The following is a 22349-nucleotide window of genomic DNA, read 5'->3' as shown; positions in this document are numbered from 1 at the left end:
ATTGAGAGAGAGTGTGCAAGCAGGGAGAGGGGGTAAAGGGAGAAGGAGAGAATCTCAAGCTACTCTGTGCTGAACTTAGAGCCTGACACATGGGGCTCAATCTCATAACCTTGAGATCATAACCTGAGCCAAAACCAAGGCAGTCACTTTGCTGACTGAGCCACTCCTATTTTCATTTCTGCCATTGACTTGTTGGTAGATAACTTGCTTCTGTTTCTCTTTGCAGTTTTTCTTTCTGAGAACTATGAATAATATTGTCTCCATCTACTACTGCAATAGTGTTATTTCCAAAATATTTTAGAATCAACTATGCAGACAAATAAAACCACATTCAGGCAACATTTGTAACATGAGTTAAATTGTTGCAACAAATCATCAAACTGATTGATAGATATAGATGTAAAAATAAAGATGTTTTGTCTAAATAATGCAACTGTCCAATATTTCAAAATTTTCTTTTTTAACATTTTACTAAAATATCAGCAGACCATGCTCTGAATTATTAATTACACAAAAAATATTGAAAAGTGCAAGTCATCATGTTACCATACTAGATACAAAAAAAAAAAAAAATCAATTCTACATGTTGTAAAGATGCTTGTAGAATATAGGGAAACAAAAAAAATACTTTAAAAAATAGACGGAGGTGCAGAATAGGAAAACATTTAAAAGAACCAACTAAACCATGATGACGGAAGGAAGTAAAGGGCGAGGATGATTTCTTGACAGTGGTAAATCATTAAAAATGACAAAAAGTAAAGTCAGTAAAAATATCTTTAAAATGAAATAATCAAGCGAGGATTGATGGTGTTATTTCAACACCATCAGACAGAAATATTTCTAGATTCAGAAATAATTTTGATCTAAAATTTGAGTCAAGCATTCATTTAAAAGATAATAGATTTCAAGTCCAAAGATACTGGTTATTGAATCCTAGTTCTATCATTTAATTGTGTAAATTTTTGATTTAAATTTTTTGGTGTTGTTCATTACCAAATCTTCACTATTAAACTGGAGATAAGCTCTATCTCATGAAATTTTAAAGATAAAAATAGATAAAGTTGGCAAAATGTGTAGCTTTGTCATTTCTGATACATTGATACAATACCTATTAGTTCTTTTATCTATGCTTTGTAAAACAATTTCCATAATCTGAAAACATATAACAAGCTATAACATTATAGTATTGATCATGGTCTAGTTTCCTAGTGCCTCTTTAAGAAATTGCCACAAACTTGGTGGTTCAGGACAATACAGATTCATATCTTAGAGCTCTGGAGGCCCAGAATCCTAAAACCAAGGTATTGGCAGGGCTGCATTCCTCCTGGGAGCTTGAGGGAAGAATCTGTTCCTTTGCTTTTTCCAGCTTCTGGAGGCCATTTGCATCTACAGATGTCTCTCTGGCCTCTTCTGCTTTCATATCTCTAACTGTCCTATATTCCTCTTTCCATTGTGATGACCCTGTTATGCTATTGGGCCGCCTTGATAACACAGGGTATTCTCCTCATCCCAAGATCATTAATCATATCAACAAAGCCAGTTTTTTTCATCTGAGGGAACATACTCGCATTTAGTACATAGACAGCAAGCCAACCTAAAAAAGATAAGAAAAAGAACTTCTGGAAAATGTATATAAAAATGCCTTACTTAAAATAAAATAAATGAAATGAAATTCCCTTTTTTCCTAATAACTTTCCTTCAGTTTGACTATTTAGAGACCCAGGAGTACAATTACATTTGTAAATTTTATACTGAGAGATTAATAATAGATTTTGTAATTAATAAATACAAATAATCAAGCAGATTAAACACAAAATATAACATAAACCTTTTTTCAGATAGCTAAAATAAAAAAAAAACTGAAAGAAGGGAAGGCAGATTTGTCTCTAAAGGAGTTTCAATGGCAAACATAGGCAAATACCTGTGAAGATTTTTCTGATTAACACAATGAAAGCCAATTTAAATGTTATAAAATTGACTTGATATAAAAAATCTCAAAACATTTTGGATTCAAGTTTTTGAGGAATTTGCTCTTCATAGGACATCTCAACAAAGAGAAAAGTGTGTGGTAAGAAGACTACAGCAGGAAGTTTCTTATACCAGTTGTATGGTCAGAAATACTGTGTGGAAAGCATAGATCAGGAGAAGAAAAAACATATTTGAGTATAATCTGAGCTTTGTGTATGATGAGTTCATGTTTAAGCAGGTACTCTTTGCTGTTGTTTCCAAATACCCTCCTCAGCTGAAGTCTAAGAATAAGACTACAAAGAAGGCTACAAATAAGTGCAGCTATCTTTATTTCTCTCAACGCTTGAATTGAAGCACTCTCATTTGCCTGCTTTTACTTTTTCTAACCTCAACACCCAATATTCTATTTAAAATTATTCCTACTGAACCGATTGTATGTATACTGAAGCCTCAGTTCACGTGGTAGCCAAACGTTATGCAGACATAAATTTATATAGAATCAAACATAGCAGAAGAGGACCATGTAACCGAGGAATCTTGGTGGTTAATAAAAAATATCACATAAAAGAAAGAAAGAGTTACTTGCCCTGCTTATATAAGAAGTTAAAGAGAGCCTTACAGAGAATGCTTTCACAGCTTTGAGGAATGCAGAGAAAGCATGAGGACATTTCAGGAAAGAACAGGAAGTTCGATGTTAGGGGGATGAGAGAGAACATAGTACCAGGACAAGAAGCAATTTGGTAAGTCTAGAATAGAGAGTCAAGAGAACAATGGATGGGAAATGTTTATCAAGGCAAACAAGGGAAAGTATTGGAGGAACATGTCTGAAATGCTGGGGAGCGTTGAGCTTTGTCTTTGGAGGACAGAAATAAAAATGGCGGAAGCAGTCTGGAGGATCAGTTAGAAGAAGGGATTTGCAGGCTTGGAGTGAAGATAACCACATGAGCAATTCTTGACATTGCAGTGGGAATATGGAATAAAAAATAACTTAACAAGGTAATATTTTTTTTAAAAAAAGAAGGTAATGTTTTTAGGATATAATCATAAATTTAACTTGATTTGTAAGGTTGGTAACAGAAAGAATGACATTTAGGATAATGGCCAGATTCCTATCTTTGGTGAGTGGTGATTATACTTGCTGTATAAGCAAATACTGAAGGAAATACAGATTTGGGAGAGTGGGCTAGTGTTACGCCATATTTGAGGCATATCAAAAATGAATGAGAACTTCCAACTGCAAATACTGAACCCCCCAGGTATAAGTCTAAACTGGTTATAATCAGGATTTATCCATGTATGTTAAAATAATGAATGTGCATAACATGGTCTAGGAAAAAGTGTGCAAGAAGGTTAAGAATAGAGTTTCAAAGACATCGCTATGAAAAATAAATCATTGGCACAATGTAATTATAGTAGCAGCAAAACTCTATTCCAAGAGAGACTGTTTTCTTTTGTTTCCTTTTTGTAATCTGTTTTAGAAATCCATTGTATAATTTAATAACCAACCATCTAGAACTAAGCAAACCAAAATTGTAAAGCACTTTGAAATCTCTGTAAGTGCAAATGTGAACATATGTAGTTATACAAATATTGAATACAACCATAAAACACACCTACCAAAAAGTATACAACATTTCTACACTTTTCAATAACATCCCTGCTTGGCAGAATTCAACACTAACCCTACTTTGTTTGCAAAGAAGCATCATCTGTGTTCACAATAAGTATCTAATTTTTTTCTACAAAATAAAAAACCCGAAGTGGAAATTCTTCCATTAGCAATTTCTTCCTTTACAGTTGATGTTTGTAGATCACCTGAAATGCTGCCAGTGGGTGTGAATTAGGAACATTTCACTCTTTTCTTTTTGATTATATTTTCCAGGAGCTTATTTTTGTCCAATTTTGGCTTAAGAAATAAAACCTTAGATGTGGCAATGCTTTCTCTATTCTTATTATTTTATAACAGCTTTTATTATTGTCTTCTTTTTTAAGTAGAACATGTTTACAGTTCTCTTTCTAAGTCATGTCTTGAAATAATCTAGTTTACTGACTGGCACTAGTAATGAAAAGTTTAGAGATGAGTTAGCCACTGTCCTTGTTTGTTTGTTTTAGATCTATTCATTTGTTTGAGACAGACAGAGAGAGAGAGAGAGACCAAGCAATGATGAGTTCAGGGAGGGGCAGAGGGAGAGATTCCCTGTTGAGTATGGAGCCTGATGCCAGCTCCATCTCACAACCCATGAGATCACGTCCTGAGCCAAACCAAGAGTCAGACGCGCAACCTGACAGGCAACCTAGGCATGCCTACCGGCCTATAAATTTTAATCTACATTATTCAGGTTTTTCCTCAAGATATAATTATTTGTAGTTTCACTATAATAGTAAGAAATATTCTATTTTTACTAATGCAAATAATCTGTTTGCTGAATAGAATGTCCATTTTGAAAAATGCTATTACTTTTTGACTGTCCTAGTTTCTAATTTTTTTTAAAAATTCTTTGAGAGTATCATTCCGTCCAAATATTTTAAAAAAATATTATGTAAATAGCCCATTGAACATATAAAGGGAGATGTAAAATGTGAGTAAAGGTTAAGGATTTCTGTATCAGTTAGTTTCATTATGTTGATTAGATTGAGCAGATTCTCCATGTTTTATTGGGGCTCCTGGGTGGCTTAGTGGTTAAGCCTCTGCCTTCAGCTCAGGTCATGATCCCAGACCGCTTCTCCCTCTCCAGCTCCCCTTTGCTTGTGTTCCCTCTCTCGCTATCTCTCTGTTATACATAAATAAATAAAATCTTTTAAAAAATGTATATATTCTTATATAGAGTAAGATAATGATAATGTGTTAAAATGTGCCAGTAAAATCGGAAATCTATTGGTTCATCTTTAAATGGCTAACAGTTGTTTGTTTTTGTTTTGTTTTGTTTTGTTTTTTAATTTTTTATTTTTTAAAAACATATATTTTTATCCCCAGGGGTACAGGTCTGTGAATCACCAGGTTTACACACTTCACAGCACTCACCAAAGCACATACCCTCCCCAATGTCCATAATCCCACCCCCTTCTCCCAAACCCCCTCCCCCCAGCAACCCTCAGTTTGTTTTGTGAGATTAAGAGTCACTTATGGTTTGTCTCCCTCCCAATCCCATCTTGTTTCATTGATTCTTCTCCTACTCACTTAAGCCCCCATGTTGCATCACCACTTCCTCATATCAGGGAGATCATATGATAGTTGTCTTTCGCTGCTTGACTTATTTCGCTAAGCATGATACGCTCTAGTTCCACCCATGTTGTCGCAAATGGCAAGATTTCATTTCTTTTGATGGCTGCATAGTATTCCATTGTGTATATATACCACATCTTCTTGATCCATTCATCTGTTAATGGACATCTAGGTTCTTTCCATAGTTTGGCTATTGTAGACATTGCTCCTATAAACATTCGGGTGCATGTGCCCCTTTGGATCACTACATTTGTATCTTTAGGGTAAATACCCAATAGTGCAATTGCTGGGTCATAGGGCAGTTCTATTTTCAACATTTTGAGGAACCTCCATGCTGTTTTCCAGAGTGGCTGCACCAGCTTGCATTCCCACCAACAGTGTAGGAGGGTTCCCCTTTCTCCGCATCCTCTCCAGCATCTGTCATTTCCTGACTTGTTGATTTTAGCCATTCTGACTGGTGTGAGGTGATATCTCATTGTGGTTTTGATTTGTATTTCCCTGATGCCGAGTGATATGGAGCACTTTTTCATGTGTCTGTTGGCCATCTGGATGTCTTCTTTGCAGAAATGTCTGTTCATGTCCTCTGCCCATTTCTTGATTGGATTATTTGTTCTTTGGGTGTTGAGTTTGCTAAGTTCTTTATAGATTCTAGTCCTTTATCTGATATGTCGTTTGCAAATATCTTCTCCCATTCTGTCAGTTGTCTTTTGATTTTGTTAACTGTTTCCTTTGCTGTGCAAAAGCTTTTGATCTTGATGAAATCCCAATAGTTCATTTTTTCCCTTGCTTCCCTTGCCTTTTGCGTTGTTCCTAGGAAGATGTTGCTGCGGCAGAGGTCGAAGAGGTTGCTGCCCGTGTTCTCCTTGAGGATTTTGATGGATTCCTTTCGCACATTGAGGTCCTTCATCCATTTTGAGTCTATTTTTGTGTGTGGTGTAAGGAAATGGTCCGATTTCATTTTTCTGCATGTGGCTGTCCAATTTTCCCAGCACCATTTATTGAAGAGGCTGTCTTTTTTCCATTGGACATTCTTTCCTGCTTTGTCGAAGATTAGTTGACCATAGATTTGAGGGTCTATTTCTGGGCTCTCTATTCTGTTCCATTGATCTATGTGTCTGTTTTTGTGAAATGGATGCATTCCTAGAAACATATAAACTACCACAACTGAACCAGGAAGAAATAGAAAGCCTGAACAGACCCATAACCAGTAACGAGATTGAAACAGTCATTAAAAATCTCCAAACAAACAAAAGCCCAGGGCCAGATGGCTTCCCGGGGGAATTCTACCAAACATTTAAAGAAGAACTAATTCCTATTCTCCTGAAACTGTTCCAAAAAATAGAAATGGAAGGAAAACTTCCAAACTCATTTTATGAGGCCAGCATCACCTTGATCCCAAAACCAGACAAGGATCCCACCAAAAAAGAGAGCTATAGACCAATATCCTTGATGAACACAGATGCAAAAATACTCAACAAAATACTAGCCAATAGGATTCAACAGTACATTAAAAAGATTATTCACCACGACCAAGTGGGATTTATTCCAGGGCTGCAAGGTTGGTTCAACATCCGCAAATCAGTCAATGTGATACAACACATCAATAAAAGAAAGAACAAGAACCATATGATACTCTCAATAGATGCTGAAAAAGCATTTGACAAAGTACAGCATCCCTTCCTGATCAAAACTCTTCAAAGTGTAGGGATAGAGGGCACATACCTCAATATCATCAAAGCCATCTATGAAAAACCCACCGCAAATATCATTCTCAATGGAGAAAAACTGAAAGCTTTTCCGCTAAGGTCAGGAACACGGCAGGGATGTCCATTATCACCACTGCTATTCAACATTGTACTAGAGGTCCTTGCCTCAGCAATCAGACAACAAAAGGAAATTAAAGGCATCCAAATCGGCAAAGAAGAATTCAAATTATCACTCTTCGCAGATGATATGATACTCTATGTGGAAAACCCAAAAGACTCCACTCCAAAACTGCTAGAACTTACACAGGAATTCAGTAAAGTGTCAGGATATAAAATCAATGCACAGAAATCAGTTGCATTTCTCTATACCAACAGCAAGACAGAAGAAAGAGATATTAAGGAGTCAATCCCATTTACAATTGCATCCAAAACCATAAGATACCTTGGAATAAACCTAACCAAAGAGACACAGAATCTATACTCAGAAAACTATAAAGTACTCATGAAAGAAATTGAGGAAGACACAAAGAAATGGAAAAATGTTCCATGCTCCTGGATTGGAAGAATAAATATTGTGAAAATGTCTATGCTACCTAAAGCAATCTACACATTAAATGCAATTCCTATCAAAGTACCATCCATCTTTTTCGAAGAAATGGAACAAATAATGCTAAAATTTATATGGAACCAGAAAATACCTCGAATAGCCAAAGGGATATTGAAAAAGAAAGCCAACGTTGGTGGCATCACAATTCCGGATTTCAAGCTCTATTACAAAGCTGTCATCATCAAGACAGCATGGTACTGGCATAAATGGCTAACAGTTGTTTTTAATTTCATGTCTATTCTTTGGAGCATAAAAGAACAAATTTGTTTTGTATTCATCACTGATTGTGCTTCTCTTCTATTATTTCTGCCTAATATTAATATTGTCATTTTTTCTTTAATCAGGTACAGATTTCTATAATATATAGCACTTTGGCTTTACATTCTTCAACCTCATTTTTTTTAGTCTAATTCTTTAGAAGCAGATAATATCCCAGTTTGGTATTTTGATATAATCTCAAATGTTTGCTTCCTATAAACAGAATTTAAGCCATAACATTTTGTCATATCTAATTTTTTAAAGTTTTTGCTGGAAAAATAATTCTGAAGTAATTTGGAATATGTTTAATTTGAACAAACTTTAGCTAAAAATTTATTTTCCAAGTTATTTTTTAGAAATACATTTATCAAATTATAAATCCCAAAACAATAACTTTTGACTTTTCAAAAGTTATTTATTTGCTTAATTTTCTTTGTTTTATAGTTAGCTCTTTAATTTAAAAAATTAGTTTATTTTGCTTTCATTTTCTCATTTAAAAGAATAATTAATCCTCTGTTTAAAGTTCCTGTGTCTTTCTTTCTCCTCTAATAGATAGCACTATTTAGTCCTAAAATTAAGGTAAGTATATTTATTTTCCTGTTCCTACCTTATTCACTTGGTTTCATTATTCATGACCATTTTTAGCATGGCTTTACCAATTTTAATATTTCCCTATTAATTTCTCATAGATTTAGATGCCTTCTCTAGTGAGTTTTTTAAATGGGTGGGTAACATATTTTCCCAAAATCTGAAAATTTGAGACTGACTTTTGATTGCCTAAAACAATGATGTATACCCAGCTTTGACGTTCTTGAATGTCAACCTTGATGCTACTCTAGGATCTTTTACCTTTATTTTCTGCTTTTTGTTTTTGTTTTTGATGTTTTTTTTTTTTTTGATGGTTGTTTCCATATTTTCTTCATATTTTTCCTTGCCAGGTTTAATTTTTTAATCTAGATATTGGTTATTCATATTTCTAAGATATGATTTGAAGGTAAAGGTATATTTCCAGTTTAGGGCAGTTTCTCTTATAGATTTGATGTTTGCTCCTGCCATTTTTTTTCTGGTTTCAGTAATAAATCTTTTATATATTGGATCTTTCTAATTTTTCTTCTATGCATTTTTTATTTTTTGTCCTCTCATAATTGTCCACAATGTATACAAGTTTGCTATATTCTCAAATTTGCTATATTCTCTTCTTCATCACCAGGTTTATGTTCTATAATGCCAATCTTGTCTCACTGAAATTTATTAAAAATTTTTTTCTTAAAGATTTTATTCATTTGAGAAAGAGAGAGCATGAGGGGGAAGAGAGGAGTAGAGGGAGGAGCAGACATGTGTGCAAGGAGCCTGATGCAGGGGTTGGGGGAAGATACCTGATCCCAGGACCCTGAAATCATGACCTGAGCAGAAGACAGACATTTAATCAACTGAGCCCCCCGAGGCTCCCCTTAAAAATATTTTAAAAATATAACATATAGGAAGAAAAATGAACTTACCAAATACATAATTATATTATTATATTTATAATATATATCTCTTGATAGACATTGTTAGTGGTTCATGTTATATCATGAGAGGTATAGTTTTCTGAGTTGGTGAAAAAATAAGTTGATAGGCTCTGCCACATACTCTCAGAGCACCGTGTATTTTCATAATTTGTAACACTTTCCACACTTAATATTCATATTTTCAGTGTACTGCTCAACCAGACATTAAGCTTCATGTGGTAAGTAGGAGGACTTTATCATTTATTGCTGTATTCCTGTTGTCTTCTAGAGTGCCTTGAACAAAGGAGGCACTCGAGGAATATCTGGTGAATATCTATTGAATGAGTAGTGGAGGAAAAAAAGAACGAATAAAAAAGATAAAGAGACAGAATTTTCCCGCTGAAAGCAGGTATTAATGTTCTGTTTTTCTGGATTTTCTGGATTTTTCAGAACTACCAGTGTCAACGCACAGTAGAGTGTGAGTAAACTCACAACTCACCTCCTTTCTTGCTGAACATGCTGATTCATTTCAAAATATACAGCAAGTTATATTTCTAGCCAAGCTTCATTGTTATGGCAGGAAGCAAAGAAATTTGCCAAACCTTTGCATATTTTTAATCATTACCATTATGGTCTATTGCTTTTGTTTATTTTACCCAAGTGTCTTCATAGGTTTTTGCAAAGGAAATGGAAAGAAAACTTTAGGAATTTATAGCCTGCAACCATATTAACAAAGAAAACAACTTGTATCTCCAAAAGAATAGATTTTTTTGCAAGTTGTTTTGTTTGCACAAAGTAGCTATTTAATGAGAAGACTTTCCTTCCAATTCCTTAGAAAAAGTTTCTTTTTTCTCAACTATGATTTTTTTCATGAGCCCTTAAACCATGAAAAATATATTTCAGTCAAGTGTAGAACACTAAAAAAGATGAATTTTCTCATTTTTTCCAATGATGTCTGAAGTTAAAAGACACAAAGAGATATGTGCGAAACACCTAGCTCAGTTTTCCAGATGCTGCCATCAATCAACAATTCAAAATGCTCTGACAGTTTAAGGTCCATAGTAGGAACCGTTTAGATAAATTCCCTCCACCCTGATTAGAGAAACCTTTCTTGGACCAAACTGCACCATGCTGATATACAAACTAACTTCCTATTTAGTCTTTAATTTTTTTTTAACTCCATGTTTATGTGCACAAATTTTAACTTAAATTTCCACAACTGAACATAGCTATAACTTTTGCTTTTAGATGATAACTAAACCAAATGGGTATAAATTAGATACGTTTTTCTTTGACAACATGACTTTACTTACTCTGCCAGTGAATAATGTAAAAACATTAAAATCTATCTAAAATTATGTGTAAATATTATGAATGATTTTATTTCAAGTGATTTAAAATCCTTGGGTTTTCTATATACATATCATGTTGCACCCCCAGATTTGTGCTTTTAAGGAGTGGATTGTCACAATTGCACTATGGTGCCCTCACTCAGAATTCAGAAGTCTATAAAATCACTCTTGCCCCAAATCCACTATTTCTAAAATTAACACATTCATACATATTTTGTTTTATATTTTAAAGGAGATTGTATCATATTTACTGTTGTATTGTGACTGTTTTTATTCCAGGATTATGAATATTGTTGCAAATCCCCTCTTTTATTTGTATAATTTGCTTAGTCTTATACTTTAGAAAAGAGCCATTATAATGTGGTATAGATTTTTATTCTTTAAGAAAATTTAAATCACTAGTTATCCTCTCATACTATAATTGCCAATGATAATGTCTTCTATGTAAACCTGGCAATTTTCACTTAATTGCTTCCGTGTTTATAAAAGACATAACAGATGATTAATGCCTAGCCTACTGTGGACCAGGCTTTGGAAATTACTTAAATAACTTTCAGTTAATACCTTAGGCCATAATCACTAATGGCTCATATAACTTGCAAATGATTCAAATCATTTTTTCTACAAATATTTAGCAAAATAGTAGCAAAAATGTGCCTCAGCTCAAAAGTGTCACTTATTTATTGAGGGCACTGCATAACATAAGCTAATTATGAGCATTAGTTTTACATAAATGCATTACTAAGTTCATTTTGACTCTTAAAATAAATGTTCATCATATCAACTCACCATAGAAAACTTTAAATGATCCTATTTAAAAACATAAGAATAAAGAAATGTGCTTTATCATTCTCAAATATCATTTCTATTTTCTCATTGATTTCCTTTATTTATACTGACAAATGGAATGGCATGATGTAACACAAGCACCAATAGTCAATGCTATAAGATTTAACTCAGAAGCTGTGACTAATTTTAGAGTCACTTGTTAGGAACATACTGTAACATTTAACACTTAAAACGTTAAGGAATAATTCCAGTTAAGCCAGTGACTTTGCCATAAATCAGAAACATGATTAATGTTCAACATTTTACCTTGATAGGTTATATACAGATGCTCAGCTATTAGGGGGCTGATAGCTAAACTGTAATTTATTTATTAACATATAATGTATTATTTGTTTCAGGGGTACTGGTCTGTGAATCATCAGTCTTACACAATTCACAACACTCACCATAGCACATACCCTCCCCAATGTCCATCACCCAGCCACCCCATCCTCCACATCCTCCTCCCCTCCAGCAAACCTCAGTTTGTTACCTAAGATTAAGAGTTTCTCATGGTTTGTCTTCCTCTCTAGTTCACCTTGTTTCATTTTCCCCTCCATTCCCCTATGAACCTCTGTCTTGCTTCTCAAACTCCTCATATCAGTGAGATCATATGTTAATTGTCTTTCTCTGAGCTGCAGTCTTAAAGAAAAGGAAAACAGACTGACTGAAAATTACAAAAGTGTATAAGTGACAGTTTCATGGGCAGATCACATTTGCTTTTTTTTGAGTTTTCTATACAAGCTAAAGACATCTTCTGTATATTGCCAGAAAAAGGCAGGTCACCAGTATCAAATGCACAAAACTGTGTTTAAAAGAAAGGATGTGTGATTTTTGTTGAACTGACAACATTCTTTTTTAAAAAAATTAGACTATCCCCCCAAAAGAAATAAATTACTCAAAGCTAACCTTCTTAGCTTACTCCTACTAGAAAAAAGGTAATATAATAAACTTATAAACTAATTTTTTATTATATTTAAAGTTTTTAAATGATGAATTTAGGGGAATTACCACCACCTTCCACCACCACGTCCAAGGTAGGTGTCTTCTTTAGTACTTCCATGTTAATAGTTCTTTATCATTCTTGTTAAAACTCACTGAATGCACTATCATATCCTAATTGTGTGCATGCATCTAATATTAGTTACTGAACTTTGGGAGACATGTCTTTTATCAATCATGTAAGTTTAGCACCCAAAATATTTATTGCTGCAAAATAATTGTTTTAATATCCTCTTATTTTATCACAAAAGTAGTAGGTATGACATAAAACTTTACATTGCTCTTTAAATTAATTAATTATAAGAAATCATTAAACGAAACATAAAATAATGATTGTGATATAATCTAGAGATCTAAAGACTTTAATTTTGTATCATAAAACTGGTTAAAAAATCAGATAGCTCTGGAATGATCCGTTAAAGAATAGGAAAACTATACATCTAGAAAACATTTTCTAAACAATGAGATGTAACAAAATTATGTTCCTTATTAATATCACTATGAAATAATTAACCTTGGGGACTGCCTTATATTGCATTTTTCTCAGTTATATATTGAAATTTTTATTTAATGGTAGAACTCATTACTGATTTGGATGTGTGACCCCCATAAAAACAAGTGATAATTTTTGACTCCTGTTCTATCTAGGAACAACTATTTTGGCTAATTGTTCCTCAGAAAATAACAATGTTACATTAATTATATTTAAAAATGGAAATAACTAAATGTCATAGCTATTTCTCCAAAATTTAAAATCAGAATTTAGAAAAAGTCTGCCAGATAAATTCATTTAAAAACTGAGGTGTGCTTCATGTGGTTACCACCTTAGAAGACCTTAAGAATTTAAAATTTTGCATTTTTCAATAGATTATTTGAGAGAACTTAGATCTTAGTGAGACAATTTAGTGTGTATGTCAATAATTGATCAATCTAAATCAGTAAATCACATATCAAATTAGAAAAAGCAGTGTACCTGGACCACAAGAACTAGGTTCTCTACCAAAATGTCTTTATTAATTTAAAATTTAATGTTATGTATAATTTTATGTAGAAAAACAGTAGGTTTGAATTTTTGCTTCTTTATAGGCATTAGTACTTTGAAAATTTCACTTATTTTTTTAAACTTTTTGTTTCTGTAAAAAACAGATGTTAATAATTAAATAGCCTTTATGGTTGCTAAATAGAACTCACCTAATATGTGATAGTCATTAATATAATCTTAATTTTAATTATCAGTCCTAATTAATGTCCATAACAGCAGTATATTCATTTTGCCATACCCCAATGAAGCATAGGTGAAGTCCAAAAGAATCAACGTCATTACTGAGAAAGGTTTGGTTGGACAGCACAGTTAAAGTATACAGGAACAATGTGTTCCTTAATAATGAACCACAAAGTTTTGCTATAATTAGTCATCTACAGTATGGGAATGTGACAATCCTGCTGTACTCATGTACAGCATACTGAGCTGATTGGGAGTTAGGGGGAGCATTTTTTCCAAAGATCTTTGTTCTCAAGTAAAAAAAGAGAAAAGAGTAAGGTGCATCTGTTTCTTTTTCTAGCTATTATAGAGATTATTCTACCTCCAGAAGAACAAAACGAATACAGGGGTAGAGAGAAGACAAGAGTGGTACTTATGGGGCTTCTTTCAAATGGAAGTACATGTCAGGGTTGAAGGAGAAACACTTAAGTGAAGGTATAATCTATAAGTTACCCTGTAAATTTTTATATTAATAAACCCTTCTAATACATTTATTTTTTTATTTCTGGACTACATATATATATACACGTGTATATACATACACGTATGTGTGTATAAGTATATAATGAAATAAGAAGAATGTATCAAAGAATGACAAAGATGTACACCCAAGATTCTTGTGAACGTTTCTAAGCTTGTTGTAGAGTTAAACTCAGAGTTAAATTCATGTTTCTAGTGATAATATATGTAACTCAGATGATCTTTTTTTTAATTAATTTATTTGAGAAAGAGAGAGTACATGTGCACAAGTGGGAGGGGCAGAGGGAGAAAGAAACTCTAACAGGCTCCAAGCTGAGCATGAAGCCTGACATGGGATTCGGTCTCACCACCCTGAGATCACAAACTGAGCTGAAACCAAGAGTTAGACACTTAATTGACTGAGCCACCCAGCTGCTCCTGTAACTTGAATGATCTTAGAAACTATTATATTTGCTTCAAAAATGAGGTACTGCTTTTGTATATTTATTAAGCTTTAAACTATACTCAAAGCACTACAGACACACACACACATTCACACATGAGAAAGGCTTCCCAAATTCAGTACTGAAATTTTCAAATCTCATTCCCATGCCTCAGCCTGGCTTTCCCAGAACACAGATATTGAAGTAAAGATATGTATCATTTTAATAAAAAGTACAAACCCAAAGGGAGGGAGGGAAAAGAAAGAGAAAGGAAGAGTTAGAAAGTTGATACTGTTGAAGCTGCTGTTAAGTGGTGGTGATGATTTGGTCATGAGGAACTCTGTTAGGAAAATAAGAAACTATGTTTTAAGACAATCCACATAGTGATTAAAAAAAAAAAAAAAAAGACTTATTCACTGGCTCCTTTTTCCTGAGGCAAAATTATTCCTATGGCATGTTAAATCCCTTGTTCTTATGGGTTCTTCATACATGGGTACCAAAGTACATCGTGTAGTACCCAGAGACTCATTATCCGCAGGAGGGGCCCCAAGTGAGAGGCAAGAGCACACGGGCCGCACATGAGATGAAGCGCAGTAAGGCGCCCCTGCACCAAGTTATGATGGCCGGGCCCAAATGGTCAGCAGTGGGACCGGAGATTACCTAAACCAGCACATGAGCTGTGTCTCCTACAATCCAGACCAAAGTTGCTGTTTAATCATTTGGTAATTCTTTCAAAAATTGCATGGGACCCCACTAACTGAAAGGTGTACCTTAGCTTTATATGTCTTCATAGAGCATAAACTAATAAATCATTTGTCTATCAACTGAAAAATATGCATTGAAAAGGTCATGTGTACCTTAGGTTCTGAAGTAAACAGATATCATTCCCTTTAACAACCAGAGCATAATTGGGAAGATAATGCATACTGTGTTCTAAACTAATATATATTTTTTAGGGTTTGGTAGTTTGGAGGAGTTTCAAAATTTTATTTTTTTCTTTAGTTACTATAAAGACAGTGAATTAGTTCTTCCCTCCTTGTGTCTAGTTCTTAAATGTTGACTGACTTTTTATTTTCTAACTCCACAGCAGAATGGTATTGTCTCCTCCTGATTCAAAATATCAGACCTAACAGCTCAAATAACTAAACTACAGTAAAACAAGTAATCAAGTCAAAGATCCCACCAAGCCAGGTATACAGAATAGACCAAATCACATTTTGTTCCCCTGAAAACTGAGACAGTCAGAGCTCCTTTCACAACACACCCAGTACGGCCATTAGGATATTCTTACTTCTGCTCCAGTTTGACTAGCTCTCAAGTCTTCCCGATTTTCACAACACTCCCTGAATTGAGTGAAAATGTTTTCAGTAGATACATTGTTTCTAGACAATCTCTAGAGAATCTAGAGATTCTCTTCACAGTTTCACAATCTGCTTTGGAAAGCAAGTTCCTAGGAACAGAAACATTTTAACTTTTTCACAGCAATTGCCAACAGCTTCACAAAACTGATGCCACTGCTTGACAGATGAGTCTTTGCTTAAATTGATGGTGACCTCATGTAGTAAATATGAGAGAAGGAGCCATAAATATGGACACTGCATTGACAGGGTTTCCATTTGTCACGTGATATTGGCCAGCCGTACTTCCAAACTGTGGCTACTCTTTTCTTTTGTTTCTTTTCCTAGGAAACAAATGATTTCTTCTCTTCCAATCACATCTTCTCCTCACTTCTCAGCCTTTGGAAACTTCCCTTCAAGATTAGAAAACTGTAAACACCTTCCAGTGGAAGAAGCAGGACAAAGAGATGGAAGGGGTGAGGGAGAAGAGGTAAAGATGGGAAAGCGCTGAAAGTCTAATGCTTTTGGACATCCCGGCTGGGTCCAGAGTTTGGAGTCTCTGTAAATTCTGTGTGTTTCTCTTTACACTTGACCAGAATATGCCCATTGTAATACAGATAGGCACTGGTTTGGGAGAATTTTATTCCGTGTGGATTTTCAACTCATCCATCCTCCTTGAGAAGATGTGTATATATTTCCTAGTATGTTTCATGAGTAAAGTAACCATATGATTTTACCAGGTGTTGCTAACATCTATTGCATTTTTTTAAAAGATTTTATTTATTTGTTTTAGAGATAGAACTAAAGAGAGAGAGTGAGCACAAGCAGGGGGAGTGGCAGAGGAAGAAGCAGGAGGCCAGCTAACTAGGGAGCCCTAGTTGGGGCTTGATCCCTGAGATTGTGACCTGAGCCAAAGGCAGATGCTTAACCAACTGAGCCACCCAGGTGCCCCAACATCTATTGTGTTTTTCAAAACCTTATCATAGGTCAGTTCCCAATCACTTTCATCCCTAAAAACATATTCTCTACAAGATTTAAAAATACTCCACTTGGAGTGCCTGGGTGGCTTGGTTAAGCATCTACCTTGGGGTCAGGACATGATCTCAGGGTCCTGGGAACAAGCCGGTCTTTGGGCTCCTTGTTCGGCAGGGAGTCTTACTTCTCCCTCTCTCTCTGCCGCTCACCCCCCAGCTTCTGCTTTCTCTTTCTCTTAACTACATAAATAAAATCTTTCAAATAAATAAAGAAGGAAATAAAAATATCCATCTTGGGCTACCTGTGTGGCTCAGTTGGTTAAGCATCCAACTCTTGGCTTAGGCTCAGGTCATGATCTCAGGTTCTTGTGACTGAGCCCCATTTGGGGCTTTTGGCATAGTGGAGTGGCAGCTTGAGAATCTTTCCTTCTCTCTCTGCCCCTCCCCTCATTCTCTCTCTCTCTCCCTCTCTCTAAAATAAATAAATAAAATCTTTAAAGAAAATATCCCACTTACTGGAAAAAGAAAATAAAAGATATATATTATTTGATCCCTTGGATACTTTCTGTAATTAAATGACTGGTAATGTATCTATCAGTCTAGATTATACACTTAATCTTTTCCCTGGACATATGCATATAATCTTCCTCTGAAACCAGGAAGTGTGAATTAAGATGGAAGAAATTTAAAAACAGCTTCTTTGGAGGGCCGTTCCTACAATTATGCCCCCATGATCCCTCACAAAGCAAAACTACCAGGAAAACAGGATAATGTTTTCATACAAATATAATATTCAAATTGTGTTGAGGATAGTAATTTTTAATCTGATAAATTTAAAATGAGAAAGTCGTATTATATTATTATTCAGATTTTGAAATAGATTAACATGATTTTATATATATACTCCATTGTGAAAGATTTGCTAGAATTTTTTTTTTTATGAATAGATGACTTTTTGTACATTAGGGGCAAAATTGTAATAAAACCTTTGATGTAGAAGAGATGTCAGTGTTCAGTGCATGCTGTAAACATGATCACTGTGGATTTTAGAGTACTGGGAGATAAAGTCATAAACGTAGCTAGCTACTGATGACCACCAAAGATTTTCTGCTGGAAGATAGTCCAGCCAGCCAGGCATTCCCAAAGATGTTCTTTGAATTTGTTTACTTCTAGAACTATGGAATACAAGAACACAAACTCCAAATAGTGGAAAATGTCATAAGCCAAAGTTTATAGTGAAACAATGTGTTGCTATACAATTCGGTTAGAATTGTCATCAAATTATTACAGAATATTGATTGTTTTCTTTGCAATTCAGAGCTTTTATTCTTGAATAGATGTAAGAAATGTATCTAGAGTTGATATGTGAAATATGATTTTTAACAAAGGGAAAATAAATATGTATATATTTCTCTGATTTCAGTAATGGATTGGGTAATGTTTTCACATTTTTAAGAGCATTAACAAACTGTAAGTCTTTAATCCAAGGTATATGATTTTGCAAAAACCCTGGCTGAATAATTTTAAAACAATTGTAGTTGCCCAGTGTCTAAGCTATAGATTAAGCAAACGGGTCACCAGAGAGGTTTCAGCAAGCCCCCTAAACCAACTATTTTTGAACTATATTTTGATACAACATCTCTTTCATTCTATTTGGAGTGTACAAGTTATACAGAACTTACTATGTGCCCTTTTGTGTATGATCGTACAGATATGTCCGTGTCCTTCTCTCCAAATCCAGTTATGTGAATTATTATAGTTCTGTATTTTTTTGTTTATATTAATATCAATGTAAGAATAATAAATGTTCACATAAAATTTGGATGTGTACTTAATAAATGTTAACATAACTTGTTAAAATAATGAGTAGTGAATATAACAAAAGGCAATTATAATAGAGCTAAGTAATCTATAAATGGTCACATATTAAGAATCTCAAAAACATCTGGGAGTTACTTTTGGGAATAAAGTAAGTAATCTGCAATTTTTGCTGTTTGTGATATATGTATCAATTGTTTTTCTTTGCAATTCCTATCTTTTGTTATTAAAGAGATGAAAAAATCATGGAGGATTGGTAAGTAAGATACCATTTTAACAAAATTTTAATGTTAGGGAACCTAAAATCACAGAGCGAGGGGAGAGTAGACCCAGGTTTAAACCAGAAAGTCTGAGTTCTGAATCTGCCTCTTAATCCATTGGCCTGCAGAACAGATTATTTTGTGGAGCAGCTAGAAAGGTCTCTTTTCCCCTTTTCACAGGTTTCTTGCTCCCAATATTCACTTAACTTCAAATCTAGGGAAATACAGCTCCATGGTACATGCAAAATATCCTTCACATGCACAAATTTTACACCCTGTGTTGCTTATCAATGCACTTTGCTAAACAAAAGACCGGTGACAAATCTTCAAAAAGGGATCATGTAAATCCCTTGGAGGTAGAAGAAAAGGCCACCTACTCCCTGCCCTCGGACAAAGGAACGCCAGAAATATTCTGGCTTGATCAGATATTAAATCTAGATTTAATCAGTAGACCTGATCATCATGTAGACAGATCTACTCATATGTAAACCTGTGACATTTCTTTTCCGACATAGACCAGAAAGGAGGCCGAGCATAGCAAATCATGTTTTAGCATTTTGCAGACTAAATTGATGTTAATAGCTACAGAAAAATACTGTAGATGACATGGCTTCAAAAATATGTTTTAGGATAAAATGTAGATAACATTCCAAATGGTTGCAATTCTTTAGACCTGATGTTAGAGTAAATAATACATTATTAACTGCAGTTAAATAACTTTTGAACACAGTGGAAAATTATATGTTCTAAATTTAGAACAAGAGCCTACTAGTTCTGAATTTTGCTTTTCATTTTAAAAACATGAATTAAGAATAGCTCTTTTTCCTGTCATTCTAAATTATATCTGAAATACTAAAAGGTATGATTTGCAAAGGCAGAAGTATGGTAGTTTTATATAGATGATTTCCATCCAGTTAGAATGGTAACTAGTACATTTATTTGAAACTTTAAATGTTAAAATGATTCACAAAACTTAAAACACCTCTTTTTAATTGATGACTCCAAGATTATTGTTAGGAAAGACAATAGTAATATGAGAAGATATACATATAATAGCCATTAAAGAAAGGAAGAAAAGAACCTGTATATTATGACATTATGCCTGTTTATAATCCTAAGTTTCTGAAAGTATGTTTTTTGGTGCTTTTTATTATTTTCTCCAATGGTAATTCATAAATTTCCTTAGCCTCAATCTTCTTATTTACTAAATGGTGAAAATGACCTTATATATTGCTTGAGCTCTCTGAGAACTGTTTTCTTTCCCTGTAAAATGGAGAGTTGTTATGGCATAAGTATTGAAAATATATATGCAAATTTCTCTTGACGTGTGAATAAGACCTTTGGTGAATCATCAATCAATCCTCTCAAGGAACCATTTCTCCTCCTAAACATGAAAATTGACTGAATGTCTTTGACTATGACCCCATCTTTCCCTTTACCACTTATCACTGCTTTCCATTCCCTTGCTTTTACCTTAAAAACAGAACTGTTAGAGGAGGAAGGGCTCTCTATCTGACAATACAGGGTATACAAATTTTATTTTTAATCCTGGTCTGATTTTCCTTAACTCAGGATAATTTTCTTTCATTAACAAGCTGCTGACTCAAACTTTCATCTCCATCTAGATAAGATATTAACAATAAGGATAATTTGCAAATTCTAAGTTACTAGAAACATGAAAAAAAAAATCAAGCATTTCTTTCTAAGACCTATTAGATATTAACTAAATTCACCAACCACTGACTAAGCTCTTCATTGTCTATGGAAATAAGATTTATTTTTTCTACATTACATGCCAGGTACTTTTTTAAGTTTTTTTTTTTTTTTTTTTTTAAGATTTTGTTTGTTTATTTGACAGACAGAGAGAGATCACAAGTAGGCAGAGAGGCAGGCAGAGAGAGAGAGGGGTAAGCAGGCTCCCCAATCAGCAGAGAGCCCGATATGGGGCTTGATCCCAGAACCCTGAGATCATGACCTGAGCTAAAGGCAGAGTCTTAGCCCACTAAGCCACCCAGGCACCCCCTTTTTTAAGTATTTAAGTGCATTTATCCAATTATTCAGATGAGAAAACTAAAACACAGAAAGGTAAGTTGTACAAGTTCCTAATACTACTAAAGAGGTAGAACCAATAACCTAACACAACAATTTGTCTCTAAAACCATGCCATTGGGTGCCTGGGTGGCTCAGTGGGTTAAAGCCTCTGTCTTCGGCTCAGGTCATGATCCCAAGGTCCTGGGATTGAGCCCTGTATCAGGCTCTCTGCTCAGCAGGGAGCTTGCTTCCCCCTCTCTTTCTCTGCCTGCCTCTCCGTCTACTTGTGATCGCTCGCCCTCTCTGTCAAATAAATAAATAAATAAATAATCTTTAAAACCATGCTATTAAGCACCATTCTCTGCTACATATCTAATGATCTGTATCTCCATTTGAAATCTGTAGGAAGTATTTAAATATTATTTCAAATAAGACATAATGATGAACCACAGAATGAATATATACACGTATATTCTCATATATATATACACATATCTATACATATATATAGATATGTGTGTGTGTATATATATCTACATATTATTGTGAGATATCATATCATATCTATCATATCATACATATCCACATATTATTATTCTCACATATTAAATACATGAGTTTTAGGAGTTTTCCAAATAAAAACTTACCAAAACCCTGATATCAACTTATACCATAAATTGCATCTGTTAAAGTGGAGAGCTAGAATATAACAACACTTTTTTCTATTTTATTCATCAGATTCCCCCCCCCTTACATTCAAAACCATCTACTTTCCAGTTTAATTCTCTATATATCAGTATTACAGAAATATAATCCATGGAATATCCACAGAAACCTCTACACACCATGTTTAGAATTCCCCAAAAGCTGTATTTTCCATCCTCTGCATTTTCTAAGAGAAAAATGTGTTTTAATATCACAAAATAAAAAATATTTAACTGTATGTACAATTAAAACATGCATTTATTTTTCTCTGTAAAAGCATTCATTTGAAACCAAATATGATATAGTTTTCAAACATTCAAAACTGCATTTAAACAATATATATACAATATATTAAAGCGATTTCAACAAATTTGTATTTAAAAAAAAAAGCAAGTTGCCAGAACATAGAAGGTACTTCATTCCTGTGAAAAATCCTTTTATATGGATGCAAAAAGACATCGGTTTTTCCAGAGTAACTTCCCACACAGGAAAAGAGAGAAAGAGAGGCCAGTAGAAAATTTAAAGTAGTGATGAAATGAAGAGTTTACAAAAAAGAAAAATATATCCACTTATATTTTAAATTCATGCCAAGTTATCTTGCATTTTCTAAAGGCCACAGAATATTTG

Source organism: Mustela nivalis (assembly GCF_964662115.1).
Source record: "Mustela nivalis genome assembly, chromosome: 14".
Classification (NCBI taxonomy): Eukaryota; Metazoa; Chordata; class Mammalia; order Carnivora; family Mustelidae; genus Mustela; species Mustela nivalis.
This window is presented reverse-complemented; position numbering follows the sequence as displayed.